The 16,807-nt window shown below is 31.9% G+C and overlaps 1 protein-coding gene across 1 annotated transcript in view; it reads left to right on the top strand.

Moving 5' to 3' along the window:
• The window catches only part of LOC118738032 (F-actin-monooxygenase Mical), a gene marked incomplete in the record, with an annotated part of 215,264 nt that overhangs the window by 34,626 nt on the left and 163,831 nt on the right, over window positions 1-16,807 (top strand). Inside the window, 1 exon segment of the mRNA XM_036468909.1 lies at window positions 3,715-3,809.

Below are 16,807 nucleotides of genomic sequence, written 5' to 3'. Positions count from 1 at the left end.
TTTTCATACTTTTTCAAAAACGATTTGTTAATATTTCAAATGTTGGAAAATAAATATTTTCTTTTACTTTTTTGTTGATGTTACTTTTAAACCAAAACATACTTCAAACCAAAGACTTCCTGTTTGGAAAATCTAAAATTGGTAATTAGAACTAAAGCTACACGACCTAAAAAAACGTCCAAAAATTTTCAAAATGATACATATCTAATACGCGAAGGGATTTTTTGTCCAGGTCATCAGATCTGCACCGTTCGTTCGATTTTTAAAAATTAGGTGTCGAATTAAACGGCTCGGGCTGTAGATATACAATAAGGTTTTACTTTTTCGAAAAGAGCTGCCACCGTTTACAGAATTAAGTTCAAATTATTTTTAGAGTCAAACCAATTGTTACTCAAGTAATTTTTAAGCAAAAAAAAACCGACTTCAATTCTCATATAAAAACTAAGTAGCACCGTTAATTTTTTCTTGATCCAATGATCGGATCTTAACCAGACTAGTATGGGATCGCCTTTGAGACACTACCTTTCCGATGCAAAAAGAATTATCGAAATCGGTTGACGTGGTCCAAAGTTATGCGGTAACATACATTAAAAAAAAAAAAATATATATATATATATATTCCGACGAACTGATAACCTCCTAATTTTTTTGGAAGTCGGTTAAAAGGGCCTATGCCAATTTATAGAAAATAGAAAACTTTGACGGCTCAGACTAAAAATTTGACAATTCTCGTTTTTGATCATTTTCAAAATTTCAAAAAAATATTCGGTGGAGTTGTTTATTACTACCAAAGTAATAAATATAAAAAATTACACCCAAATCCCAACAAGTCATGAAAATTAGTGAGATGAACTGACAGGAATCCGTTAGAAGGATAGTAAAATCTATTTAAAAATCTCTAATAATAAAATCTTCTTAATTTTATGATAAATTTTCTTGAATTTATCAAAAAAGTATCTTCTTTAATGATTAGGCATTCAAATTTCAATATTTCTCAATTAAATTGAGCCTAGGTCCCACCGGGTGGAAGTTTGTACTTCTAACCACTCACCTTCGGCGGCCGACCTAATAGAAATACAAATATTTTTCTACTTATTAAAAGACTGACCTAAAGTAAACTCATACATATCGTCTAACTGTGGAATGAAACAAAAGTTAAGGTTATTTAGCTTTAAGCTCATTGCGAAAAACTAGTTTTCTTGTTTGTCATGCTCCTAAATGTCGCCAATTGCCTCTCTAATTTCTAAAATTGTATCAGTGTTTAAATCAAGGGCAGACAGGTTTCTCTGAGATTCAGATTTGCCCGTATTACGATTTTCAACAACAGTTTGAAGAAGTTGCTCGGCAGTGAGCCGTCTTTTCTCTACCCACATTTGGTCCCGAACGACGCCGAGAGCTCCTTCCCAATTTGAACGGAGTGTATTACTTTTACGGGACTTCTATTATTATTTTTTTAATCGGCCTTAAAGACGATAAAATGTAAATGTGATGTGTGTGTATTGATTTGCTTATCAAGGGTAATTTCCAGCATTTGTATTTACACCACGATGGAATATAACCAATTTTACGTAGAGCACAAAAACCTACGATACACCAACTAATTAACTGCATAAAAGTTATTGCTGCTTACTTAGCATTTCTTTTCTTAGTATTCACTGATAGGCATGCCTTTGAGAAGAGAAGGAGTTCGAATAACATATCGATATCGATTAACAAGTGACAAGTGCTGCATTATAATTTTTGAAATTGCATTCGCCTCTTCCACGTGTCACTTCAAACTTTTAACAAGAAAATCAAATGAAAATTTTAAATAAAATTACACATCAAGTAAGCGAAGTGTAAGGTGCGAGCGCACTCAAATTTCATAGCATTCGAGATAATTTCCTCCCCTTTGTGCATCACATTTTCTTTCTTCCATTTTTATTGCTGCGCACCGTTCGCCACAATATTGGGTGTCGATGACGTTGCTGCCGTGTAGCTCTCTACTCTTGTCACAAGTTTATGTAGCTGTTCACTTCGGCGGTGTTTGGTGTTGGTCGACTTTGTGTTGAAGTGTTGTTTTTTATTGTTATTTGATTTGAAGTGGTATACTTCGTTTTTTTTTCCGGCTGACACTGGCTTTGTCACTTGACTTTGACTGGGGCGAGTCTGTTGTTCAATTCAAGGTCAAAACGTTTTTGATTATCGTGTTTCAATACCAACGGTGTGATGTTCCGCAGTGTTGTGAAGAGGGTTAATGAGGACCAAGTAGGAAGGTCTCGCAACAAATGGGTACCAACCGCATAGAGGTGTAACAATGTTAAATTTTTGTCGGTTTTTTCTGTATTACGAGCGGAAGTAAAGAGTTCGCCGAATGGATCGTTTGGACATCGGAGGGGGAGTACCATTTTTTAATGGCATAAATAAACTTTATAGAAGATCAGGTAAATGTATTATTATGGGCTTTCATTGGCTATTAAGTGGGCGAAAATTTTAAGGTTTTGCTTGGAATTGCTTGTTTTGCTTTTTCAGGGTTTCCAAGCAAAATTTTAACGACAGTTCGTTTCACTGGATTGTTAAATAAACACGTGTGTCAAGTTAACACTACACTTCTCGAAATTGAAGAAGTTAACAACGGTATTAATTGTAGTGTTTTTGTTGCAAATTTGTTGTGGAAAGAAAAACTTTGTAGCTCTAATTTTTTAAGAAAAAATAGTATGTAGTGCTAACTTGACACCATACACCTATTCTGTAGAATTGAGATATTGAAAATGTTATAACGGCATTAATTGTAGCTTTATTGTTGTAAATTTGTTGTGGGAAGAAAAAATTTGTAGCTCTCGTTTTTTTAAGAAAAAATTGTATGTAGTGCTAACTTGACGCCATACACCTAGTCGATAGAATTGCGATATCCAAAATGTTACTATGCCATTAATTGTAGCTTTTAACTTTAAAATTTGTTGTGGAAAGAAAAAATTTGTAGCTTTCGCTTTTCTGGAAAAAAAATTGAGGTGACCATTTTTCGAACAAAATTTAGTATGTAGTGCTAACTTAATTGAGATATTGAAAAGGCTATAACGGCATTAATTGTAGCTTGTTTGTTGTAAATTTGTTGTGGAAAGAAAAAATTTGTAGCTTTCGTTTTTTAAGAAAAAATGGCATGTAGTGCTAACTTGACACCATACGCCTAGTCGAGAGAATTGAGATATGGAAAAGGTTACAAGGGAATTAATTGTAGATTTTTTGTTGTAAATTTGTTGTGAAAAGAAAAAATTTGTAGCTCTCGTTTTGACACACGTTTAATATTTACCGCTCTAAACTGCTTTTTTCTTGCTTATTTTAAAAAGTTTACCATTAAAAGACGAACATTTCGAAAAGAAAATATAATTTCATGTCTGATTTCATACCAGTACCCCTTTCCTCTCTTCGTGAGCTTTCCAAATTGTGGTGTAATAAATAAATTATTTTTTTTACGATTAGGATTTTTTCTCGGTGAATAAAATTTTGTTTGCAGTCATTCACTCCAGAAAAGCTTTCTAAAATCATAAAATGAGCTATCGATCATATTACTTTATTATGGTGACGATTTCTGTGTTTAAATGTTAGAAGTACATGTCCATAATTTAAATAAGAAGAAAGCCCCCTATAATATTTTGTAGAAATAGTGTGAGGTATTAGATGAAATATTAACTTGAACATGCATTCATTTATATTCATTTTTCTTTCCTTTCACAGATTTCCGAAAAAAGTAAACCAAAATAAAGCAATATATAAGTAACGATATACCAACACAAATGGTTTAGAAAGTTCAGTTCTGAACATTATTTGCGGTAAGTAAAATCTAATTTTAATGCAACATTACATCTAGGGGATTTACAAGACTTGTTCTAATGTCTTAAAGGCGTGAAATTTTTTTCAATGTAAAATAACGGTTTAAAATGGTGTTAGTGGATTCGTAGCGCACGATAAGAGCTAATTACACAGTCAGCGTCAAAAATAAGTATACACTGATGTTTTGACGATTTGATTTATTTATATTTACGATACAAAGTTTTTCTTATTGTTTTGAATAAAAATATACGTAGTTCATTCAACGTTTTCTTCCATATAACGCACACAATTTTTTTTTTTTTCATTATATTATAGAAGCCTCAGCGAAAAAAATTCTCAAAAATCAATGGTAATTTTTAACGACTTAAACTGTACTTGTTTAAACTAAAATTTAATGGGCTACAAAAAGGCATTCCCAATTTTTCTAAGAAATCGAATTGAAAAATTGAAAATTTCTTGCACTTTCCCGAGCCCTGTATGAAATTAATAAAAAAAATAAAAATAAAAAAATGTGTTGTGGAAAATATAAATTAATGAAATCGTCAAATGGCCAGGGAATAGTTATTTTTGACGGTCACTATATATACATAAATTCAGTTTAATCCTTTTAGCATTTTAATAGTTTTTATGTTGAAAAATTTAACGACTTTAAGACATTAAGCGGCGTTTTTTCAATTGGTTTTTAAATTTTTTCTGCACTTCAAACACATTTTTCGAGAACAAAATTTGTGTTGAAGGGTAGATAAGTTTTAAAACCTACTTGAGAAAACGGCCCTATGACATCTTGGGAATCCCCATAATTGTGTGAAAGGCTTTCGCAGCTAGCGAAGTTCAAAGTTTATTGGGTCATTAGTTAGTAAAAGCTGATATTTGTTTAATTACTGTGAATTGAACAATAGCTCACAAATAAGTATGTATTTAAATATATATGTAAATCTGCATGTTCCCAACAGGAAAATTTACGAGATGTGAACTAGAACACAAGAACAACTAGTTGGACGTCTTTCGTTCTTTCATAATAGCAACTGGTTCATACAAATTTTTAACAAAAAGATGTCTAACGAAATATAAGTATTCAAGTTTTGCACCAGTACCAATTATGTAGTAGAAACGCTAGTAGCGTCATACCAGTTGCCTATGCGTTGCCAGTTAGAGAAATTATTTGGCTCGCTCTGCAAGAACAGGACAGTCTACAGCGCTACCGGATACCTTCCATCCAGTGAAAAATTATTAATTGTTAAATAAATCACTTTTAATTACCTATGCCAAAAAAAACTTATAGTGAGTTGTAAATGCATGCAGGAGTCATGCAAACGTAATCGGGAGTTTGTTTTCTTTACAATATCGTCATACAAAAATTACTTTGAATACAATTTTTATCTGCACTTCACAAATACTTTTTAGAATTCTGGACAAATAAAATGAAGATCGAAATCTTATATTATCATTTTGATGTTATGTCTGACTTAGTTCAAATATATCACCACCGACAGCAGAATATGTAAACAAATAAACAAATATACAATAACTTCAATAACTAAAAATGTAAAAAATCGAAAAAGTAAAAATTTTGGTAATGTTTTTTTATTGATATTTTATGTCCTTTTTCGAAGAAAACATGCAGCTAATTGTTAGCACTAGTGTTTGCGTAAACAGCCTAAGGTTAGGTATAAGCTAATGTCACTTCCTGCAGGGTTGGGACTACGTGAACCGTTTTAAATAATTCGTTTTTTTTTTATCGAAATGGTGGTTACTCAATTGTAGTCCGACAGTAATTTGGTTCCGATGATTGGACCATGAAGAAATTAACGGCACTCCACATTTTTTATTTGAGCATTGAAACCGGTTGTATTTTTTGCTTACAAATTAGTAGTTTAAATTGCATATATTAGGTCAAGTTTTTGTACAAATAAAACAATTTTTTAAATTTTTTCTAATATTTAATTGTAATTTTAGAAATAAATATTTTGAAAGCCAATTTAAATTGATAAATTTTTAAAATATAAATATTTCACAATAACTTATGAAATACTCTAAATCTTCAACATTCACAAGAAGACCAATTAATTACGTTTCAGCTTTAGCTTGGACAATCCGGAAACTAAAATTCGAAATTTTTGAACTGCTACGTCTCTGCATCAGCTCATACCAGTTAATCAACCAGTCGCTTTCTACCAATTGATTGACTAGAACGTTTGATTTTTCACTGCAGGGCTATTGATGATACATACATACGCATGCGAAGCATTTGTACTACAATCCATCTCGCTGGGAGTCTGTGCAACATACATATGAGGCCAACAACTCACTTTTTTCCCACGAAAATACATTTAAATCCGTTAAACGATCAGCAGCTAAATATGTACGCATTATATACATACATATGTATGTAGGTTTGTATGTACATATTCTACTATCTGCCAGTCTGTTGCACGCAGCTAAATTTGCATATCTATGTACATCTATACTTCTGTGCTTACTGACAGGCATTTACTTATGTACATACCTTTGTACATCTATTACATGCTGAAAATGTGCTATTATACACATGGCAATTTATTTTTAATGTCTTACCATGTGTAGGTACACAGCGAGCGATTTTATTTGCCTTTTTATGTATATACATATGTATGTATTTAGTTTCTTTTTAATTTATTTTGAGTATTTATCGATGCACCTACAGTACAGGGGAAATCAATTCACTTTTAATTGGCCTCCGCGTTTGCAATCCAACTGATTGTTTCGAACTTCGTTGCACTTGTGTTCGCGTTGGGCTCTTGTCTTGCCATGGTTTTTGCCTTGATGGCGCTTTCACAAGCTGCAAATTCTCAGTTTTACTGGCAGTTGCGGTCGATTAAGTTTTGAAAATTTTCGTTAACTTTAGTGCGGATAAGTGAAACTATTTAAATTATAAGTAGTATACATAATTTTTTTTGCTGAAATAAAAGCCAAAAATTTCATATACAAATTTTGAGTTAAAAATTGTGTGACAAATCAAACATACATACATAGCGCAAAGGATAACGTGTGATAACAGTGAAAAAAAAAGTAAAATTCTTAGATTATGTAATTAAAGATAACCAATGAAAACGCAAATTACAATTGAAGTGACTGTTAAAAATCGCAAAGTGATAGATAATAAGCAATCGTTAAGTCAATGTAGAATTTTGCAATCAAAGGAATGTGAGAGCGGATAAATCGATTACGCAACCCGATAAGGGTGGTAGTATGAAACGAATTAAAAAAAAAAAAATACTTGCTTGCAGTTAACACTAGACTGGAGTGATTAAACGTAAAAAAGTTGTACAGCTGTAAAACCGCTTTAAAATTTAGAATTAAATATAGAAAACCATTAAAAAACATCTCAGAGAAGGATAAGTTACAACTTGTGTATAATTCAAACTTTGTACAGAATTCACAGAAGTTCAGCAATTCTAAAGCAATTGTCATCATAATTTCAAAATCTTAAAAAAGATTTTTATTTTTATTTTATTTTTTGGATTTACCTCGCTCACGCTGTCGCCGCGAACGGATTTTTAGGACCTAATTCATTCATTAAAATATTGAATTATTCACAGAAGTTCAGCAATTCTAAAGCAATTGTCATCATAATTTCAAAATCTTTAAAAGATTTTTATTTTTATTTTTATTTTTATTTTTATTTTTATTTTATTTTTTGGATTTACCTCGCTGACGCTGTCGCCGGGAACGGATTTTTAGGACCTAAAAACCTATAAAAAAGGCAAAATATAATAGCGAAATACGCAGGAAAAGGAGTAACGGTATGTACAATGTAAGAGAGGAAACCTCTGATCATGTTGGAGTTAATTTCTCAATCCCGCATCACAAATCCTTTATAAGAAAAACGGTTTAAATAACCCTAAACTTAGATATTGAATTTCCTTAACAGTTAGTTGGGAGTTTAAAAAGAGTTTATTTTCGTTTTTATATTTTAAAACGATTCTTCGAAATGTTCGATGCTTATTTTCTTCGCGCTGCTATGCAAAAAAAAGAATGTATAGAAACAATCAAAAAAAATTAGATGGCTAAAAAGTGCTTAGCAAAGCGCTAATACCCGATACACAGCAATTGGTAGCGTTGGACAACATGGACACCGTGGCTATATTGCCGATCTGGCACAACAAATATGTGGATACTGCAGCAGAGTTAGCTTCTACCTATCAGGACTTTCTCCGACATCTTCACTTGCCTCTTTAAACCAATTTAACTAACACCCCTATTCCTTTGGTCCGACCACGTCGAAATAGCACGTTTCAGGAGTCTGTCGTTGCTTGAGCTTTACAACAACCGACTCTATATACAACCAAAATTATCGGAGTATTTCAGTAGTTCGGCAGGTAAACCTCCGAGTGTATTTTTTCCTTCGAAAAGCTTCCCATAAAACAATTTGCCATTCGAGGCGGCGTAAAATTGTAGGTCCCTCCATTTGTGTTATAACAGCACAGCGAAAGTAAAAACGCCAAAATATTATTGTTATTATTATTATTATTATTGAGGTATCAATTGAAATAAAAACCAAAACGCAGCTTAGTTAAATAATCAATCGAATCCCTTTTTTTCTAGTCCACATTTAGTACGAATTGCTGTGTAGGGTATACATACATCATACGAAAAGTTTATTTAAACAGATATTCTTCGTGGGTAATTTAATGAATGTGTTTGTTTTTTATTTTCTCGTTGGCGTTGCGTGCAAGCATAAGATGCTTAAGATTGTGAGCTTTTACATAGAATTAAATTTTTGTTTTAGCGTCGAGCAAAGCGAAAAATGAAAGCAGCATGCTAAAATTAAAAGTGCGCGAAAAAATACTTCTGTATGTATATCTAGTGAGAAATTCGGTATCAGATTGAACTGAATTGATGCCGGGCAGAGTGGATTTAGCGAATTTTCACTGCAATAAAATATTGGCTGCAAGAACATGCTTATTTTGCAATTTGAACTCGTCAATGCAAATGTAATTGAAAGCTTGTACATAAACATACACTGTTACAATGTACTAGTATGTGCAATTATGTTTATCTGTGTAAAAGAATGGCAGATAAAAAAATTAAAATGCCGAAATATTTGTGCATTTACTTTTTGCTCTTTTTGAATTAGTTTTCACTTTAATTAATTTAAAACTTTTTCAATTGTACGTGTGTTAGTGTGTAATTGACAAGTGATATATTCAAAAAAAAAAAAAAAAACCGAAAACTATGTGTAACTTTTAAACGCCACAACACCATGCGGCAATGCGCTGCCTTTTTTGGGCTGCATTAGCCAGGCGGATACTATTTTTGAACTAACACAAATAACAACAATATGAGGCTGATGAACTCTTTTGGTGGCAATAACCTAAAATTTAAACTATTTATCTTCCACTAGCATAAACGAAGTAAAGGTAAATATAAAATCCACTGTATATCCATAAGTACATATATATACATACATATATTAGACCGTATCATAAAAGAAAATTTATTTGTTCCAAGCGCTTTGGAACACTCACTATGAGGGTATTTGAGCAGTGTTAACATTTGGTTTTTCGGCACCCTGTAAAAACAGCATAATTTTGTTTCTTTTTTATATAACTTCTTTATTTTATGTCCAACTAGCCAATGCCCGCTTGCTTCGCAGCGCCTAATAAGATATTTTGCGTTGGCCAATACAAGAATAGCGTTCAAAAGCAAAAGCGGTCTGTAAAGTAACATTTTTAGTTTAAATTGAAACGAATAAAGAGCAGAATCCTCCTCACATATAGTTCAAGAATAGTAGCGCTGTAATACCATATGGAATACTAATCCTTATTTCCAGCTATGAGATCTCTGCCAAGCGTGCGTAATATTTTTCTATGATCTTGCAACTTCAACATTGGTCCGTAAACCAGAGAGGGCCAAGAGAATCCTCGTGGGTCTATTTTTGGTAAACGTCTTTTCCAACATGCTGGTAGCTTACATTTTGAATTTAAATGAAATTGGTTCATAAATAAGATTTTTATAAATAACTCGACTCCGGCGCCACCTAGCGGGTATATTTTTCGCATACGTATTTCTCATCATGGAGGTAGTACACGTTTTAAATTTGAACGAAATCGGTTCATAAATACGACTTTTATAAATAACTCGACCCCAGGGCCATCTAGCGAGTTTTCTGGTAGCCTATAATAGGACCATATATGCAAGGTATAACCTCTGAAAATTTGACTGAAATCTATGCAGTAGTTTTTGAGTTAACTCCGAACAACGAAAACGGCTATTGTTTTATATATATAGATTTCTATAAATGAGATATCACTGTAACAGTTTTGAAAATGCCTACATAGTTCCCCCAGAAAAGTTTATTCTATCATGTCACACTAAAAAGTTAAAATATATTTTCTGAAAACGGCACCCTGTATTCAATAGTAAGAAGATTGACAATACACTCTATGATCAAGACTATATATTTTCTATGCTTAATAACAAAATATTATTTTATGTAAATACATATTTAATTTTTTATTATCATACACTAAGAAAAGAATTTAGTTTCGTTAACTAAATATGTTTCTCTCAACACATGATTTAATTATTGTTACAGTTTTTGATTATAAATATAACACTAAAGTTGAATAGGCTATAAAACGCCATACCCAAACAAATTCTAACGCTTCTCAGAAAAAAGTTTGAAATTTGGATGAAAATTCGTTTAATTTTTTATTTTTCTACAAATTTGATATGGGTTTTGTTAAGGTGTTCTTACATGATATGTATTTGCCACATGCAACTTTTGCACTTTTTACATATGGAAATGCCAACAGCCATGTTCTTTACATAACAGATGCACGTACATACGAAATATAAATATTTCTATTTTCATCTGATACACAGATAGAATTATCTGTGTTTAGTTTACTTCGTTTTCAAATAACGTATTTTTAAATAGCTAAATAAACACTGTGAATTTGACAGACATACGCAATTAAATATTTATTGAAAAAGTCACATTTACAGTTGAAAATACATATCGTGTAAGAACACCTGTAGAGAATGAACTGTATTTTAATTCAAAATTCCTAAAAAAAAAAAAATAAACATGGGTGGCAAACAATATCACTTTATGGTGCGCTATAAAATATAAAAAATTAATTTTTCGTACCAAAAAACCGTCAACTACAAGTTTTTATAAAAAACTATTCGAAACTTTTTAATAAATAAATATTTATCTCCGTATTGACTTTGTATTAAAGATAGCTTCTTTTAAAATTTCGCAGGCTGGAAATTAACTTCAGAGCTATGGTATAATGGACTTTTTTGCATAGAATTTTTTGTAGAATCCGAATCTGCTAGGAACGATGCATAAAAAAAATTTATCTGCCCTTATGTATACATATCGTAGCTTATGCCTATTATGCCTATGCTTATTATGTAGTAATGCCATTCCTTTATTCTTTAAACGACAAGGAATATTTTGATGAGACTTAACAAGAATATTGACTTGCTAGTATCGGAACTATTTCTGCACGTTTATTCGCCAAAAGTTCTTCAACGGCTCGGCGCCAGTGAGTCATTCGCAATCGTATGATACGAATGCCGCATTATACTAAAGGCAGCCTTTCGACATAAGCTACTGTTCCATACGAACAAAGATATGTATGAAGGTCGGAATTTTAATACTCTCAACCCCTAGTATTGTTCTATATTGAGAGCTCCAAAGACGTAGTTTTCGTAAACTGCACTTGTTATATAGAAACAAAAACGCAGTCTCCAACGAAAATTCTCAGAAACCTACCCGGTTTTTTAGCCGATTGAAACTTGCACTATGGGCTATAAAACTGTATACCCAAAAATGTTCTAAACATTCAGATTAAAAAGTTGCAAATTTGATGAAAATTTGTTGAATTGTCCGAAATTTTATATAAAGTTGGGAACCGTGATTTATATGTTTTTGGTTAAAGCTAGTTATAGAAAAATAACAATATTACAAATATTAAAAAAAATCAACACGTGATCATTTGTTTGAGTCACTGTAAGTCGACCTTTGGAAGAAGGGAAAATCCCCTATTTCGGACTCTTAAAGGAGCTCATTATGAGCCTAAAGGCTCCGAAATAGGACTCCTTAAAGACTCATTTATGACTGCAAATGTTTGCTGGCTGGGTAACTATTTGCTATGTTCATCTATGTACATAGTACATGCGCCAAATCTAATGAACAATAGTTTGTAATTTTTATTCCCATACTCCGCAGATAGCAAGTTGAAAATTTCTCTTAAATGTATGTTTTTTGTGATTGTTACTAATTTCTTACTTTGTAGTTATGATTAACTGAAACAACCGAAAAACATTAAAACCTGCAAATTTATCAGTTCAATCATCTCACCTCTCAACAATCATAATCACTTGCTTTTAATTTCTCATACCACTGGTCCTCTGCCTTGAAAACTAACATTGGCTGCCATCTGTTGCAATTGAGCAAGTACGTTAAAAACCGCGATCCACAATGTTAGTCAGTAAAGTGGCTGATCTAATGACACCCACGGGTAGATAATTTGTTTAATTGGACTTAAGCTCATGAATGATTAATTTATGCATTTGTATGTATGCATGTATTTGGTTTCGAACGGTCAAAAGTGTATGTAGTATTTTACACATACACGTACACATACACATACACATACATATGTATAGGTACTATAACATTATGCATAATTACATATTATTCTCATTTAATATATACACATACAGTGAAACCTGCCTAAATGTTCTTTCACCCATATTTTTAGTAACTCTGTCTTTAAATTTTCTGTTTCGACTGCCTATCGCCGATAGTGTCTAAAAGATTGCTAAATTTGTTTCTTGCCAACCGCCTTAAGAACAGTATATAAATATGTACATACATACATACTTCGAAATACTCAAGTGAGTTATTTTAAATACAAAATCTGGGTACGTACAAGTACCTCACGAATCTGGGACTTTTGGGTGGGGTACTTATGTAAGTAGGGTTTACTCTGGTTTTTATATATACGAATATATAGAATATACATACATACTTATTACAGTAGAAAAGCCGCAAAAATAAAATTTAAAATAATTACAACAAAAGTAATGATAATTTATTTCTTGATTGCACTCTAGTAAAGCGAAAAATTCTACAGTTGTAAAAATTCCATCGATAGTAAATACTTTGTTATTTGTATGTACATATGTATATTATATGCATGAAATGTGTGTAATCTTCTAAAGTACCGGGTTTACGATAAGAAAACTACGAACCAAAAAAGGAATCATCGGTTTACTAGGGGCTCTTCGGCTGACTGCATACATACATACTTACATATATGCATGTATGTATAATGTCATAATTAAAAAAATTTCATAGCTGTATCGATTACCAGTATCTAATTAGAACAAAATTTTTATTGATTTTTACTATGGGAGTATACTAGGGATGGTAATTTTTCAGCTTTTTCCGATTCCGGGATTTTCGGGATGACGTTATCGCAATCCGGGATTTAGATATCCATTACTTTTCAACAACTTAAGTCGAAAAAAATAGCTCCTATATTGTTTGAGAAGCTCTCCTACCATAAAATAAATAATAAAATAAGTAAATGGGTTGAAACCTACTTTTTTATTTAAAGTGTTGTTGTTGTTTTTTCTCTCTGTCGTCAGGATTTATTTTAATGGACTTTGTAATTTCAAAGATATGATTAATACCAAAAATTATTTTAAAAATTCAATGCAATGTAAAACAAAAATATCGGTACCAAATGTAAGAGGAAATTTTTTTTAGAATTAAAAAAAATTAGAATTTTTTGGATTCACAAGACGAATAGGTAATTTTTAAAGCTGGTAAACTTAGAAGGACTAAATTCGAGGATGTTATCTAGTCTATATAAGTCCTTCACATATAATTTTTTCAAAAACAAATATTGTGAAATTTCAAGGATAAAATTTTATAATTTTAATACTTACTAGTGCTTCTGCACCAAAAACTTCTACAGGATTTCCTCTTTAATTTGATACCCACGCTTCTTCTCTAAGCACATTTATCTAAATTTTTAAAATCATTTTTGTTTTACTGACGTCAGAGTGAACAACTAAAACGCAATTTTACTATATTTGGCCCATGGTTTCGGAAGTATATTTATATTTGTGTTAAAAATTTACTATCGCGCAAATTAAAAATCCCGAAAATTCCAGAATTATTTGCCAAGAATCCCGGGATTTTTGGTATCTTAAAAAGGCCGGGATCCCGGGGTCCCGGGATTAACATTCCTAGAGTATACATATGTATGCAAATTCTAAACTTTAAAGCCGCTTCGCTTTTCTAAGTTATGACACTATTAATGAGCGATATGTAAGTATGCCAATCAGTAAGCACTAATAAAAATTACAATATTCGGAAAAAATCAACCAGTATGTATCTTAATACATACAAAAATCATAAGTATGTTGTCGCACATGCGCTTCAACAGTTTATTAACTAAAAGTTACGCATTTATCAGTATTTATGAGTTTGTTTGCAAAGAAAAAAAAATAACGACTTTTCTAATGATACCTCATAAGTCTAAATCGAAATAGGTTAGGTTGAGTTATTCAAGTTTTTCTTATACCAATCTTTGAAAAAAGCATCATTACGATTCCATTCAAATTTTTTTTTATGTTTTTTTTTTAATATTTTTATGTCAATTTTTTAAGCTTAAACCGTTTTGTCATTTGAAGGGATTTATTCAAAAAACATCTTTAAGAAACTATTTTTATACATAAAAAACTCGATTTTTGGAGGTATTTTCAAATCGGTCCAGCTCGCTTAGATCTTAATATTTTTCCGCAATATTTTGGTGGACGTCTCCAGTTTCACCAAAATTTCAAACTTTTTAATCAGAATCTTTAAAAAAATTCTCAAAAATCAACGGAATTTTTCACCAACATAAAACTTGCACTTCATTGTATTAGAATCAAATGGGCTGCAAAACTGCATACAAAAATTCTGAAGATTCTTGAAAATTGTATTTGAAATTTTGGTGAAAATTTACAGAATTTGTGGAGATGTAGTGATTTCCGAAGTAGCAGCTATAACTTCCACCATTTGTAAACTATTTTTGTTTTCAACAATAATTTTCCATTAAAAATGGAAACGGTTTTCAATCGTATCTTGTTATGAAAAAATGTTTCACATGAAGATACTTCTTGTCAATATAGAATTTTTGAGTAAAAATAAAAATCAATACTTGACACTTTAAGAGCCGAAATAATTTGAAAAGATAAGTTAATTGTAAAAACAAATATTTTTAAAGCAAGCTTCGCGACTCCTGCGCCACCTATCGGCTTAACTCATTTTTCGTATTGTATTCGGGGTTTGAGCCAACTGTCTCTAGGCCATCGGGAAGTTAGTCAAAAATTGAATGCAAGATTTGCCCCTAACAAACACACATACATACATACATACTGGGCAAGTTAAATAAAAGCTTGTAAAAACCAAATCTGCTGATGCTACCTGGTCAATAGTCCTTCGTCTAAACCATTTTTTCGACTTTTGGCAAAGTTTTTCGATTTCCAGTGTTTGTCGGAATGAAAACCGTTTTCCGTCCATATTGTAATAAAATACGCACTTATCATAATAACCTATCACATTTTCGGTTCGTCTTCTCACGTTGCGTCAAATGAAATTCTTTGAGTCCAAATATCGAGCTTAATGTTTTTTAAGGTGGAAATCAAAACATTCTTGCGTTGTTGTTATACTATATCTATTCCCGAAATTTCAGCTGAAGTGAGACCCAATGTATTTAAATCTTAAGCTCACGTGAGCTGGACAGCCAGGGAGCTGATTTGAAAGTATGTGATTGAGGTGACGTTAGCATTACCGCATGGATTCCAATCGGGCAATAGGCAGTTACCAACCCCAACAATATCGTGAGATGTGTATATGTTAAAGTTCAAAGAGATATTCAAAAAAAAGAGGATTTTTTTTGTAATTTCCCTATATTCCTTTTAATAGTGTTTTGCTACTTCCGTAAAATTTCAGAATTGTTAATTAGGCCCTTTGGCATTGATGTACATATGTATACACTTATATGTACGTACATACATATATAAAAATCAAAGCGAATATCTATTTGTATGCCAATGAAGGGCAAACGACTATTGTTTTGTGTATTAGCCCACCTATCAATTTGTTCATCCTCCACTACACTACTCAAGTGGATTTTGTTTTTTTTTTCAACTCAAATAAAAAAATGAAAGTATTGTTTACAAAGCCCTTTTCCGGTGTCAGAGGAAACACAAATTGTTTGCCCCATGCGATAAAAGGCGGACGAGTAAGTTGCCGTGTAAGCGAGCTAATGGACGTGGGGTTCGCGTGGAATATGCATAGGAGTAATAAGTGGATGATTGGGCGACCAAACCGCGCGATGTACTATTTATGGGTCTGCTGAATGCGTAGTAAAAATTGAAATCTTTTTCATATTGGTACTAAAAAATTTTCTGGTACTCAATTCACTATTTAATTTAATTTTAGCTTCAAATTACTTTTTAACATCGACATAAACACAACATTTCAATACTTGCAACATTTGCCCTGTTTACAGCTAAGTATGGATGTTAATAGTGTGACGAGCTTTTCGGATCGAATGTTTATGTATACTATAATCATTGGAAAAATCACTCTTAATGTCGATTTTGTTGGTGATTTTATATATAAATTTTTACGTGCATACATATTTATTTTGTTGATGCTTGAATGCATTTGTGAAAGTCACAGTGTGGTGAACACCAGCAGCACCGCGACCACGAATTGTCGATTTGAAAGGGACTACTTAGTACATATGTACATATTTACCTATGAGCACATATGTATGTACAGATGCGTGCAACTAATTAGCAACAAAATTCAAAACGATATTGCTTGCGAATTATGTTTATTTATTTATTTTTAATAATTTTCATTTAAAATATAATTCAATCTTTAACAGAAACCACAATAACAAAAGTTGCAAAGCTTGCACAAATTGCAAAA

This window comes from Rhagoletis pomonella, unplaced genomic scaffold, assembly GCF_013731165.1.
Source record: "Rhagoletis pomonella isolate Grant_MI unplaced genomic scaffold, Rhpom_1.0 Rhpom_scaffold_00004, whole genome shotgun sequence".
Lineage (NCBI taxonomy): Eukaryota > Metazoa > Arthropoda > Insecta > Diptera > Tephritidae > Rhagoletis > Rhagoletis pomonella.
The sequence above is the reverse complement of the archived record's forward strand: the minus strand, read 5'-3'. Positions and strand labels throughout refer to the sequence as shown.